This window comes from Muntiacus reevesi, chromosome 21 (genome assembly GCF_963930625.1).
Source record: "Muntiacus reevesi chromosome 21, mMunRee1.1, whole genome shotgun sequence".
NCBI classification, from domain to species: Eukaryota; Metazoa; Chordata; class Mammalia; order Artiodactyla; family Cervidae; genus Muntiacus; species Muntiacus reevesi.
This window is the reverse complement of record NC_089269.1, coordinates 11785890-11799663: the sequence shown is the minus strand read 5'-3', so window position 1 is coordinate 11799663 and position 13774 is coordinate 11785890. Positions and strand designations below refer to the sequence as shown.

Below are 13774 nucleotides of genomic sequence, written 5' to 3'. Positions count from 1 at the left end.
TGTTCTATGGGTCAAAGCAGTCACAAATCCTTCCAGATTTAACTGGGAGGGGACACAGAGGTGGGTTAAACAATCTGTGACTGTTTCAAACTTCCATAGCGATTAAATATTTTAAAGATTAAAACAAATTCCACTTCACCTTTCGTTTGCTTATAATGTTTTTAAAGAGCAACTGATTTTTAAGTACTTATATTAATTTCTTTCTTCTTTGTGATTTCTTCCATTGCTTTGTAATTCATTTTTAAAAATTATTTTCATACTGTATGTATAAAATATTAAGGACGTTATCAGTTACTATATTCAGAGAAATGACTATAGGGCCTTTTCGATGCTTTAAGTACTATGTATTCTGGCTGCATTCATTTACTATAGTTTTTAATCCTTTTCATCCTTAAATTTCCATCAGTGATACACTGGAAAATTCATCTAAAAATTTAGGCTAACCATACATTTAATTATTCAGTTGCTCTAGACAGTGAGGGAAGTGTGGCTAAATAGTTCTTGCTTGGTTCTTTGCACTTTTCTGGTTCATTCTTCCGAAATGAACTGAAACACAATGAGCTACATGTGGTCTGTGGAGCTAGTAGTTCCCGTCAGGTGTTCCAATGGTGCTCAAATTTTGAAAAAATTGATTCATTTCATAAATGTGATTGTAGCACTCTTTCTTACAGTGTTCTGAGTGGCAAAGCAAAAAAAAAAGAAGTGTCCTCCCATAACAGCATTTAATTGGCAATTATTTTAAAGGACATTCTTCTAGTTAATAGAGAGGAAAGAACTCTATGTTAACATATATTGTAAAAACTTAATAAATGCTAAATGATAATGGTCATCTCATGTTCTAAAAATTTAGATTGAGATCTTTTCAGTTATTTTCTGTTTCCAATGGTGCATTTCAAAAACTGCTTTTGCCATCTCAGTATGGAACTGTGAAAGCTGTGTGGAAAGAAGTAAATTGAATAAGATGTATGATACACATAATCACGATCTTCAGTGTTTCTATTTATCCTGTGTGTGTTTCTCCTATTTTTTTTTCACCACATTCAGGAAAAGAAAAAGGAATTTTGGAAGAAGAAAACACTGGGAAAAATTTTATTGTCTAATGCAGTTAATCACCAGGGTGGGGTTTCATATCTCTTTTTTTTCTAACATTTTATCTCCAGCACTAAGCATTGTGCCTTTTGCCTAGTAGCGCTCAATGAATATTTAGTGAAGAATGATTTGGGTAGAGGCACAAACGTATTTACCAGCCTGTTCCTGTGATCTAGTTTGAATCTGGAGAGTTTCTTTTTCATGGAGGCAGCTACATTTATGGAGTATCTCTTCTATATCTGTCCCCGCTGCCTGCCAGTCATACCACACAAACAATGGATTGGGAAAGTCAAGCCCTTGAGTCCACTTACAGTCTGAACTCTATTATGGGAGATCACTTGAGATACCACAGTTTCTATATACAACGTGTTCTCAGATCATCTATGGTTAACCCAAACTTTAACTTTATGTCAGAATATCCCCAAGTTGAGCCAAAATTCAGAATGCTCCTGGGTCCACTCATCTGGCACAAGCTCAGGTGTCAGAGCCTGGGCCTTGTGTTTGGGGAACATAAGATGTATGTTCCTTCAGCAACTAGAACCATTCAAGTCCTTCCTCATTTTGTGTTGAACATAAAATATATGTAAACTCCAGAATTATGCTCGTCAATACAGTAGCCATTACCCACAAGTGAACATTTAAATCTGAATTAATTAAAATTAAATAAAACTAAAAATTCACTTCCCCAATTGCACTAGCCACATTTCAAGTGCTTAATAGCCATTTGTGGCTAGTGGCTGTCATATTGAACATTGCAAAATGTGAACATTTCCTTTATCACAGAAAGTTTTACTGAATAGTACTGCTCCAGAATATATCACTTATGTCATATTGCAGAAATTCTAAATTAGAAACCCAGTTCTGCGTTTATTTCCTAATCAACCAATCCTGGCTTTCAAATCTTTTAAAGTGTCTAAAGTTTCCCTGTTTAAATCATTTTTTGAACATCAAATATAAATAATATTTCCTAAACAAGTTTCTGTGAAATGTACCAAAACAAAATAGAGACTAATATGCAAAACACAGAGTTAAATTTCCAAAATTCTGATTAAATGGGGAGAAGTGTCCATATGCCTTGTAAAAAGTCTAAATTACAGATGGTTTATAAAGTATACTCTAGTTAAAAATCTCAAACAAAAACCTGAAAGTGCTGCTGAATTAAAGTTCCACCAGACCTGATTTGATAAATAATAGAAAATAATTTCTAACTCAAATACTATTGTATGCAAATTAGATGGAAATATGTTGATGGCAGAGATCAATTTTCTTAAATTAACCTACCATTGCTCCCTGAGGTATTACTTCCATAAATTTCCTCCCACTGTAGCAATTGCCCGCATCCTTTCTAAATTATCTGCAATCTGTATTAACAGAAATTAAATTAATGGGAACCTAGCACATAATATAACCATGAAAAGCAATAAACATACACAAGAAATGTTTATTTGGATAAAAATTATATATATGGTGGTGAGTGAAAATAAATAAGCACCTATTTGCTTACATAGAAATGCACAAAATTATTCTCTCTCCTAATCAGCATACAAATATCTCTAATATCAACTAAATAGTCACTTAAATTCTGGTCCATAACAGCATCTTTTATTGCAGTGTGTATTTATACGTTGCTATAATGTAATTTCTCCTATGATCCCAGAACAGTGCACTTTGATAATAATCCAGACTCTTGTTGCCTTTCCAACTGAGTAAAAGTATTCTCTTTTTTTTCCTACCTCAGAAGCTGTTCTGGAAGTGGAGCAGCATCTGGGGAAGGGACGGAAACCAGCCCCACACGTGCCCCAGGGAGGCACAGGCGGGGACAGCGGTCCTGGATTCCGCAGGCGGCCGAGTCTAAATGTAAGTGTGGGACGCCGCGGGGGGCGCGGTGGCCTGGGGGCGGGTGGTCCGCAGGCGCTGCGGGTGCCTCTGCAGAAGTCACTCTCTCCTGGGAGCACGGGGGCTGCCGGGGTGTCCAGCCTGCCTGCTTGTCCTATTTCCCACCCTCATCTCCACTGCAAAAGCCTTGAAACCGCCGCTACTAATGCCAGGTTTTAAAATCCCTGAGAGTAAAATACATGTGCAGAGTGTGATTCGAGCTGATTTTTAAGCCCAGGCATGCTGAATAGAGTCTTAAAATAATCATTTCCATAGGACCTGACTAGGTATCCAAGTGTTCGCCAGATGCTAGCAGCTAGATTTGCAGAGGAAAATTGCTAACTTAAGCTTCTTTTCATGATTCAGCAGAGGGTTTTAAGTAATAAAAGATCTGGAGATTTGTAAAATAAATAATTCTAGCACAAATGGGAAAATTAAAATAATCTTATCATCTCCCAGTCATGTCTGTATGTGCTTTTCTACCATCATCAAATTTCTATTAATTGTGCCAATTTTTTTTTTTCTGGCTGATACTTTATAGTTTTAAGTTATGAGTTGTAATGAAGAAATGATTCCTTTCAGATGACTGAAGTGACATGTACTAAATTTTCCTAAAGACAATCTAGGATGTATGAAACAGAGCGTGGTGTAACAAATATGGTTTTATTCACATGCAATATTGAATATATCAACAGTGAAAAATAGTAACAGCATGACAGAATCTCTTTTATTCCTTAATAGATCTCTCAGTCGAAGCAATTAAAATATAAAGTAAATCATTAACTTTTGAACTTCGACAGAAAAAAAATTCTATCCATTTCTGACAAGTAGACATTATCTCATAGTACCCACAGCCATCTCATGCTTATTACCCTTGCCTGGTCTTAAGTGTGACTTTTGGACACACAACTCAATGTTTCCTAATATTTAATAGTACAATGGCTTTTTATAGTCTATTTAATTTTATTTAGTAATTTAAAGAATGAAGAGTTAAGATTCCTTAGATTTTTGTGTTCTTGCTGGAGGTGCACTTGAACAAAAAGAAAAACAGCATCTCTGCCTATACTTAATGCCACATGACCACATCCTGTCTAGAATGAATCTATTCAGAGTTCCTGGAGAAATGCAAATACACTATTCATTTTCCTAATGTATCACATTTTTTACTACAGGTACCACTAATTATTTTGGCTGCATTCCGTCAAGGCTAGATATTAATTGAATGAAATATTTATAATGTAAAACCATTGAATAAAAAATATATGCTCACTTAAGCAACAGGTTGTAGAACTCAAGCCAATCACACATTTTGGAGAAGCTGAAGAAGGAGGCATGATGTGGGTTACATTCATAATGTCAGGGTAAGGTTCTGAACTCAACCCCGAGAAACTTGATAATTGTTACTAAAGCTCAGCTACTTCTGGCTTTGTTGTAACAAAATCTTGCAGCCAAGGGCATTGATGGGTTCACACAGTAAAAAATTACAATAATGTTCAAGTAAATCATAAAAATACAGAAGGTGGTTATTATAGGGAAGAGGAAAGGAAAGTTATAAAGTGATGATGGAAATATCAAAAATACATTTTTTTGAACTTTTAAAAAATTAAACTTTGTTTCTAAACTAGGGTGTAAAAGCAAGAAAATGTAACATTTGTTCAATAAATGATTTCACTCAATGATCAACAGCAATCATTCAACAAGTGAAAATAAAAATTATATTTATTCAATCTAGTCATCAGTTCAGGCATAAGTTCAACTATCATAAGTTGAAGCTTATGATAGTTTTCTAGTAAAAAAAAAAATAGATGACAAGATGAAAGCCATTTTTAAGAAGGAATTTTGACTGAAAAGGAAGTAAAGAACTTCTTGAGTGCATTCTTCTTGGCAAAAATGAACTTGGCTTATGCTTAATTTCACATAGTATAAAGATAAATATTTTATGTGGTTTTTAAGTTCTAGGAAGAAATTCATTGAAATAAATGTAGAAAATGACCCTAAAATTTTAAATATGAAAACTATAATAAACTTACAATTAGGGAAATAGATCATAATAACTAATCTGCTCTGTGCCCTCCAAAAGTAAAGAAGATAGCTTTTTAAATTATTTTTTGGAAAATCTGGAATTTTCTTTCTGATCATCTTTATATCTTCCAAAAATATAGATTCCTGAATCATATCTCATAGAAAGTTTGTTAGGCTCCATATTTTTCCTCAAGTTGAAGCATGTATTTCTGAGTGACGATTATCATAGAAACAAAGTCCATTTGCTCCTTAAAAATACTTGATGTGTCTTATGCACAGTAAGCCCCAAATAATATGGTGAATTGAACTAAATTATTTCCACTTTCTGTTCAGAGATTAGTGTGTCTCTTGGACTGACACTAGAGAGGTGGTGTCTCACACATGGGGATTAATGAGTTACATCTGTAACCAAAAATGTCCATGGAAAACCTGATAAATTGATCCATATCTGTTTTATTAATCAAGCCCAGTACAGAAGGGCTTTCTTGTGGTTATACTATATTTTGGAGATAAATAGAGTGAGGAAACCACAGGTCAATTTAGAAGTTGTTTGAAACGCTGAAGAACATATGATTCTATTACAGGACAGCAATAAAGTCAATCCTTTTTGGTTGTAGTGATGATATGTAAGTATATAAATACCCTCAATGTATCATTTTACTGAAGAACATCATGACAGTGTCTAAGAAGACCCTAACCATTTAATATGTAATTTATTTCTTGTTGCCACTCTCTTCCTTCCTAATTTTTCTTTAAATAAAAATGTTTTTTGTTTGTTTTTAAGCTAGCATATTTTGAACAGCCTTTAGTTGAAGCAGATGGCTAGAAGTCAGAAGTCCCAGATTCTATCCTTGATTCTCCTACCAACTGGGAAGGTGGCCTTGGGCAAGTCATGAGAGTAAATCTACAATAAAAGAGAGCTATAATGCCTTACATATGTCTGGTGCTTTATGATCTTACACAGCATTTTCAAATGCAATGTAGTATTTAACTCTTCCTCACAGCATTCTAAGAGGAGCCTGGCAGTTATTAAGAGTCCCTGTTACAGAGAGTAGAAATTTGAGACCCAGAGACACTAAATCACTTGTCATCTCAATATCAAATGTCAGAGCCGGGAGCAGACATGTGTGATGATTCCAAGCTGGCCTTTGTCTCATACACCACATTAGCATGCTGCAGAACCTCCAAAGCTGAACTGTCCAATATCATAGCCATGAGCCATAGGTGGTGATATAACACTTGAGATGTGGCTAGTCCCAACTAAGACATACATTGGGCATAAAATACAGTATTTCTAAGACCTTGAACAAAAAAAAAAATCAGAGTGTAACCTATCTCCTTAATATTTTTGCATTGATTTTTATGTGGACCAAAATAATATTTTTTCTGTCTTCAGTTCAATAAACTCTATGATTAAAATTAATCTCACCTGTCCCCGTAACTTCTTTAACGTGGCTGCTAGAAAATGTCGAGTCACACATATGGCTCAGTGTTTCTCGTGGTCAGAGCTGGACTAGAGGATTCCCTCGGTCAGAGCCCACAGGCTGGATTTCACGGTCCTGGACTTCTTTATACACCTGCCGTGGTGTGGCTGAGACCAATTTCCAAAACTTCTGTCAAACGCAGAGCGGTGTGGATTTGCAGTAATGGTTTAGTAATTCTCGCCCATCTTCCACAGGCAGGTAAAAAGTCAGACTTTATTAGTCGATGCCTCAAATTGCTCATTCATTAAAAGGTCTCATTTTATACTTGCTGAATGCTTGGAAAGCTTAAACATACCTTGGAAAGAAGAATTAACTATATTTGTGACTCTGAAGCACAGCTTATTTTTAAATGGGTTCCCACTAACATTATGAGTGAATGAGACACTGGGCAATTAGGTGATACAAGTAATGTAAAATGATAACTATATATAAATTTATTATAAAATGTAGTATATTTTATTCCTCCTACCAACTCTTTAAGATAGTTTATGTATAATCCCTAAAGAAGTAGCTTATTTCTGTTTTGAAAAATCTAAGTGAAAGTCCTCAGGAAAAATGGTAAATGAAAATTTCTTATTTAGCAGAAAACTACATATGGTAAAAAAAAATAGCTCAAATTACTGAAAAGTAACATCTATTTGGCATTTATTATGTAGTCTTGGGCACTATATTAAGAGTTAAACCAAGATTATCTCATTTAGAGATTGGAAGATTAGCAACAACGAGCAGAAACGTAGCTCTTAAGTATTACTGCCTCTTACTTCCATGCTGTTTGAAGTCACAGTGTGAGCTATGGAGACAATATTAGAATATAAGGTAATGTTGAGTAAAAAGGTCAAAAATCAGCGATCACAGAGGGTACAAGGGAGTAGAACATGTTTTTGGAAAATAGTTGCTATCGTTTAGTCACTAAGCTGCGTCCACCTCTTGGAGACCCTCCAGGCTCCTCTGTCCATGGAATTCTCCAGGCAAGAATACTGGAGTGGGTTGCCATGCCCTTCTCCAGGGGATCTTCCCGACCCACGGATCGAACCACATTTCCTGCTTTGCACCAGGGAAGCCTTCTGAAACATACATACTTAAAAACAAGATTATACAAAGGAGGAATTACTCTTCACTTTCTAAAGCTTTCTTTATGGTACAATAGAAATCTTTACAACAACGTTCTCCAAGGTGTTAAAATTTACCTATCATTTACAAAGCAAAAGTCCCATTTAAACAAAATATAACTATATGAGTTCCAGAGATTTGTTTTCCTCTATGCATTGTAACCACTTAGAGGATTCAACCTTAAATATTTTCTGGAAAAATAAGAAATGAATATAAATAAACTAAAAGGGGGTTTAAATCAAAATGGCACTGATAATCACAAAACAGTGAAAACTAAAGAGCTTTATAACTTTTTATACAATAAAAATAAAATGCTACCTTTGAAGGTTGACAATAAAAATTGTATATGTAAAAATTGTAATATGTAAGTTAATTACATATTAATAGTTTTAAAGATTTCAAATTGTTACCAATTTCTTAATGTTCATGCTTAACTTGGAATGAAATAAAAAGAAAAATAGTAACACTAGCCAACTCTGGGTAGCAGAATTTTAGATATTTCTGTCCTTATTTATACTTTTTTTATAATCATTCTTGAATAAACATGTACTGCTTTTGTAATAAGTGAATAGAAAAGTTGTAATCAACTCCAAAAATGACTGCAAATAAGAAAGACAAAATTATCTTGGTGAGAGGCTGGTGTAAAACACAAATTTTGTTCTCAACCATAAAATTTTAAAATAATTATATATTTTATAGGTTCTTCTTTTGAGGCATTGTTGCCGTTCCTTTGATTCAAAATATAACATCCTGTGAACTATTTATTCAGTTTCTCTAGATAGATAGTGAGGGTAAAACCTAGGTTGGAGTTTCTAGATTTTCTTAAGAAAGCAGTTTCCCCGCAGCCATGTACTTGAGTATAAAGATCAGGGTTGTAATATGTGCGCTTAAAGTTCAAAGTTGTTACTACAGCAACGAGAAGAGCAGAGCATCGTGTGAAGCGCACCTCTCCTATAAAACAAACTGCCTATCAGTCATTTCTAATGGTGTCTACAAGCTGGCCTTCGTCTTAGACCTTGAGACGTGTAAGACGTCATGTGAGAATATGTTATATAATCATACCTCTGAGCAGGATAGTGATGGTAGGGATCCTAAAAAATAGTGGAATACAGAGCTGTTTTAGGCTTCCATTTCAAATATTCATAGAGAAATAGTTGGCCAGCTAACTTCTTTGATAACAACAACACTAAAATTTAACTACAAAGAAACCTCAGAAATTAGTTCCTTGTGCCATTTAATCATTAAATCGTAAATCCACAGACCATTAGAGCTGAAAGGGGCTTTCTAGATTATCTCATCCAATACCAACATTCTACAGATGAGAAAGCTAAGGAGCGTAAAAATTATTTCCTCAGGAAAAAATGAAATCACTGAAAAATATCCCAAAGTATCTAGGAATTTCTGGAAGCTTACCTAAGAAAGGGGAGAAGGAAATGGCAACCCACTCCAGTATAGGGTCGCACAGAGTTGGATATGACAGAAGCAACTTAGCATGCATGCATGCCTTGGAGAAGGAAATGGCAACCCACCCCAGTGTTCTTGCCTGGAGAATCCCAGGGACGGGGGAGCCTGGTGGGCTGCCGTCTGTGGGGTCGCACAGAGTCGGACACGACTGAAGCGACTTAGCAGCAGCAGCAGCACCTAAGAAAGGCTAGGTATTTCAAATGCTACCAGAACTTGACAGTTTAGTTGTGCGTACTCCTGTGCAAGAAAGAAGATATACTAATGTTGACTAATATTTATATCATATGTTAAAAGCACATTTCCATTGAATCCCTATAAAGTAAAAACCAAAAGCATAACAAAGCCAATGATTTCAGACCAGATCACTCCTTACTCAGCTTCCTTTCCTCAGTGAGTTAAATAATTGAAAGGAACTTTCTTTGCCACTTTTCAGACACAAATTGTTTGTTATCATGAGAAATTGGCTACTCCCACAGTTGCTGGTAGACCAAAAAATAATGGAACATTCATTCCTAGAGTTTAAAAAGAATGTCAAAATCCTCCTGATTTTATGCATTTATGAAAGCATGCTTATAATAAAATTGTATGTATTAAAAACATATTCCTCATCCCTCTCCTAAAAAAATACATACTACACATTATAGAGATTCTCCTGCAACAAGTAAATATTAAGGCTCTTTTTTCTAAATTTGTCTAAGAAACTGATATAGTAACACTTGTAAGGAAAATAGAACCGAGCATGCAATCCATAAAATGGGAATAAGAGTAGATTCTCACAGAACTATTTAAGGATTAAATCAATAATAGATGTAAAATGCTTAGTACAGTGTGTGGCCCATAGTTAACATTCGCTAAGTGTCAGATAGTCGTCACAGTAGTGAGATTACCTAAAACACACTAACTCCTCCACACATACCTTTCCCCTCTAGCAAACCAAACTCCTGAGATCCCCTCTTTGTTCCACGGCCCCTTGTCCTCACACATGCTGACCCCTCTTTCCACATGTTCCTTCCCTACTTCGCTGGCAGAAGTTTCAGCTCTGAAACCTCCTCCTCTTACTTGTCTTGCCTCATCCCTCTGCCTGACTTAGCTGCTTTCACTCACTTCCCAAGGTGCCCTGTAACATGGCTCTTCTAGCAACTGAATCCGGAGATGGCGATGGCACCCCACTCCAGTCCTCTCGCCTGGAAAATTCCGTGGACCGAGGGGCCTGGTGGGCTGCAGTCCGTGGGGTCGAGAAGAGTCGGGCACAACTGAGCGACTTCCCTTTCACTTTTCACTTTCACGCATTGGAGAAGGCAATGGCAACCCACTCCAGGGTTCTTGCCTGGAGAATCCCAGGGATGGGGGGGCCTGGTGGGCTGCCGCCTCTGGGGTCACAGAGTTGGACACGACCGAAGCGACTTAGCAGCAGCAGCAGCGATTGAATCGTGACTTTTTTTTTAAGCTTGATTTCTCACCTCTAACACACACACGTACACACCGAACTGGAAATGCATCACACTCAATGCATTGCACACACATTTTTGTATCCCTATAGAAATATCTATTTATACAAGTGGTTTTTTTTTTTCCTTCATAAGTAGTTATGAGACTAGAATGTGTATCTTGTGACCTCAGTTTTGAAAGGGAAAGAGGGTGAGGCGTGTCATGGGGAACGTTGGGGACACGGCTCCACACCCCTGGCCCTGCCACAAGACTAACCCTGCGGTCTTCAAGAGTCATTTAACTCTCTGGGCTCACTCTCCTTAGTAGAATGAATGAATTGGGCAAAATGGTCTCTGAAGACCCACTCAATGCCAACTTTTAAGTGATGCTAAACACTGGTTCATCTCAGTGGTTCTCAAACTTTAGCAGAGATCAGAATCATCCAGAGGGCTTGTGAAAATACAGATTCCTGCTTATCGGGTCTGAGAGGGAGCCCCAGAATTTGCATATCTAGCAAGGTCCCAGGTGATGCTGAGGCTGCTATGGGGTGGGGGGGGTGGGGGGGTGCGGCGCCCACACTTCCAGAACCAGTGATCAATCTTCTTAACACAGGGTATCCTGACCGGAACAGTTCTGTTAAAGGCCCAACTTGTGGGGAAGGGGCAGCCGGAGATCACAATGCTGCCCTGCACAGAAAACAAATCCCAGGGTTTGATCCGTCTGTTAAAACCGACTGCTTCTCAAGTCATAGTGGATCACAGTCGCCATCTAGTGACGGCTTTGAGTTACTGCATCTAGAGACTACAGAATGAAGGGATGCTTTCATTGGGAAACTATTTTTTACAGAAGTGTTTAAGATGAGAACTTCCGAGAACAGACTCTAATGCACGCTGGTCTTGTCTACACTTGTACCCCGGCACTGTAGAAATAAACAGGCCCATATCACTTACGATGTGCTAGGCACTGTTCTAACACAGTATCTGTGTTCAGTTATTCACAGCGACCCAATAATATAGACACAATTATTACACCCACTTTATAGACAGGAACTATAGCTACAGATATGCAAAGAAATTAAGCTCTCCTGAGGCTGCCCAGCCAGTAGAGTGGTAGAGCTGGGACTGAACCTAGACAGCTGCTGGAGAGATTCTGTTTTAGCTAATCTCTCTTGTATCATCCATTTAGATGCACAGATAATGGAAACAGTTGATACCTGCACAGTAGCCCCAGCTTTATCATGGTTTTGTTTTCTGCAGTTTGTTACGGTCAACCACCATCTGAAAACAACAAGTGGAAAATTCCAGAAATAAACAATTCATAAGTTTTAAACTGCGTGCCATTCTGAGCAGCAGGATGAAATCTTATGCCCTCTTGCCCCAACCCACCCAAGACAGTATTAATCTTACCCCTTTGCCCCATTAGTTAGGCATTTAGGAGCCGGTTCAGTTATCAGATCAACCGGGGTGGTATCTCAGTGCTGTGTTCAAGCCACACTTATCTTACGCAATAATGACCTCAGAGCCCCAGAGCAGTTATGCTGGTAATTAGGATATGCCTAAGCCTGGCGGGCCGCAGTCCATGGGGTCACAAAGAGTCAGACACGACTGAGCAACTCAGCACAGCACAAGAGGAGCTAAAAAGTGTTCCTTCTAAATGATAAAGGGGAAGCTCTTGGCTTCATAAGGAAAAAAGAAAACAGGCTGAGGCTGCTAAGATCTACCGTAAAAACAAATCTTCTATCTATGAAATTGGGAAGAAGAAAAAAGAAATCCATGCAAGTTTTGCAGGCCACACTATAAACTGTAAAAATTATGGCCCCAGTGTGTGATAAGTACGCAATTAAGATGGAAAAGACATGAACTTTATACAATTAGATATTTTGAGAGAGAGACCACATTTACATAACTTTCATTATACCATATTGTTATAATTGTCCTATTTTGTTATTAGATCCTATTGTTAATCTCTTCCTGTGATTAATTTATAAATTAAACTTTATCATAGGTATGTAGATATAGGAAAAAATGTCCATACGGCTTGGTACTGTCCAAGGTTTCAGGCATCCAGTGGGGTCTTGAACTGTATCCCCCACAGATAAGGGGATACTGCTATGAACAGTTATCAGCTCCCAGATATGGGTTTGAAATTTTTATAAAATATATAGAAGCAATTAATTTTTTTCAATTCTTCCAAATGAAATCAGCTTATGTGTAATAACTAAAGAAACGTTTCTACCTACAAAAGATAATACAACGCAAAAACAGGAGAACCAACTTGGAATCAACTTCGAACCTGCTCTGCAACTTTGGTCAGGATGCTTAACCTCTCTGGGCCCTGCTTCCTTCATCTATGAAGTAGAAAAAGTTAAAATGTAATTTACATGGCTGGAAGTCCTTTAAAGCTAGATTACATTTTTGAGTCACTACTCAACTTATGCAGTGAATGTGGTCATGAGAGCAAATAGGGAGACAGTGGGTAGTAATCAGATTGGTTTTTTCTCAGATTGTCCTGCACAGAGGAAAGGCAACAGGACCGCAGGTTTGATCTCCTGGTCGATTATGCAGAAGTGCTAGAGGTAATAATGACACTCGCGGTGAATGCAGAGAAGTAAGGAGCTCAATAATGGAGGTCTGCGTTTCTTTCTTCTTCCTGGGTGCTGCCCTCAGCTTGTACACCTGAACTTGACACCCTTGCATGTCCCTGCCTTCCAAGAGTCCTCACGAAAGCGCTTTTGCTTTAGAAAAGCTGATTCTTTGCTGGTGGATTGAGGTCTAACCGCCCCCCGCCCCTCCACTCCAGACTTCTTTTATCAGAGATTTCCTTGGATTTAAAAACCTGGTCGATGCTAATCCTTTTAACTCCCTATCTAAGACTTCTCAGTTACCAAACCATGTCTAACCTCAATAACTACAAGATGGTTATCAAACCAAAATATTGACACTAGTGGTCCAGAGATACACGTGTTGGCTATTGCCTGGTGCTGAGTTCTGACCGGAGAGAGAAATGATATTTCCCGCACCTGATATAGGATCTTTTGGACAGAACACATGAATGTAATTATGTATTACAGTGTACATACTTTTCCTTCAAAGAGCTCAAGTTTCTATAAAGTTACTTTTAAAATAAAGATACTCAAAATAAAGTAAGGTAATGATTGCCTAAGTAATAGTGACTCAGGGTAAGTCTTTATGGAGAGATCCTAAAACTGGCTGATGTCAAAAATATTTCCTCAGTATCTAGAACAGTCAAACTCAAAGAAACAGGAATGGGATGGTAATTGCCAGGGGCCGAGGGGAGCAAAA

The 13774-nt window shown here is 37.5% G+C and overlaps 1 protein-coding gene across 6 annotated transcripts in view; it reads left to right on the top strand.

Moving 5' to 3' along the window:
- Window positions 1-13774, top strand: part of COL8A1 (collagen type VIII alpha 1 chain) — a 159928-nt gene that overhangs the window by 97852 nt on the left and 48302 nt on the right. For all 6 annotated transcript variants that reach the window (XM_065913572.1, XM_065913569.1, XM_065913571.1 and 3 more), the window contains one exon: window positions 2828-2946. The gene's annotated coding sequence lies outside the window, so the exon portion shown is untranslated. The remainder of the gene's footprint in view (window positions 1-2827; window positions 2947-13774) is intronic.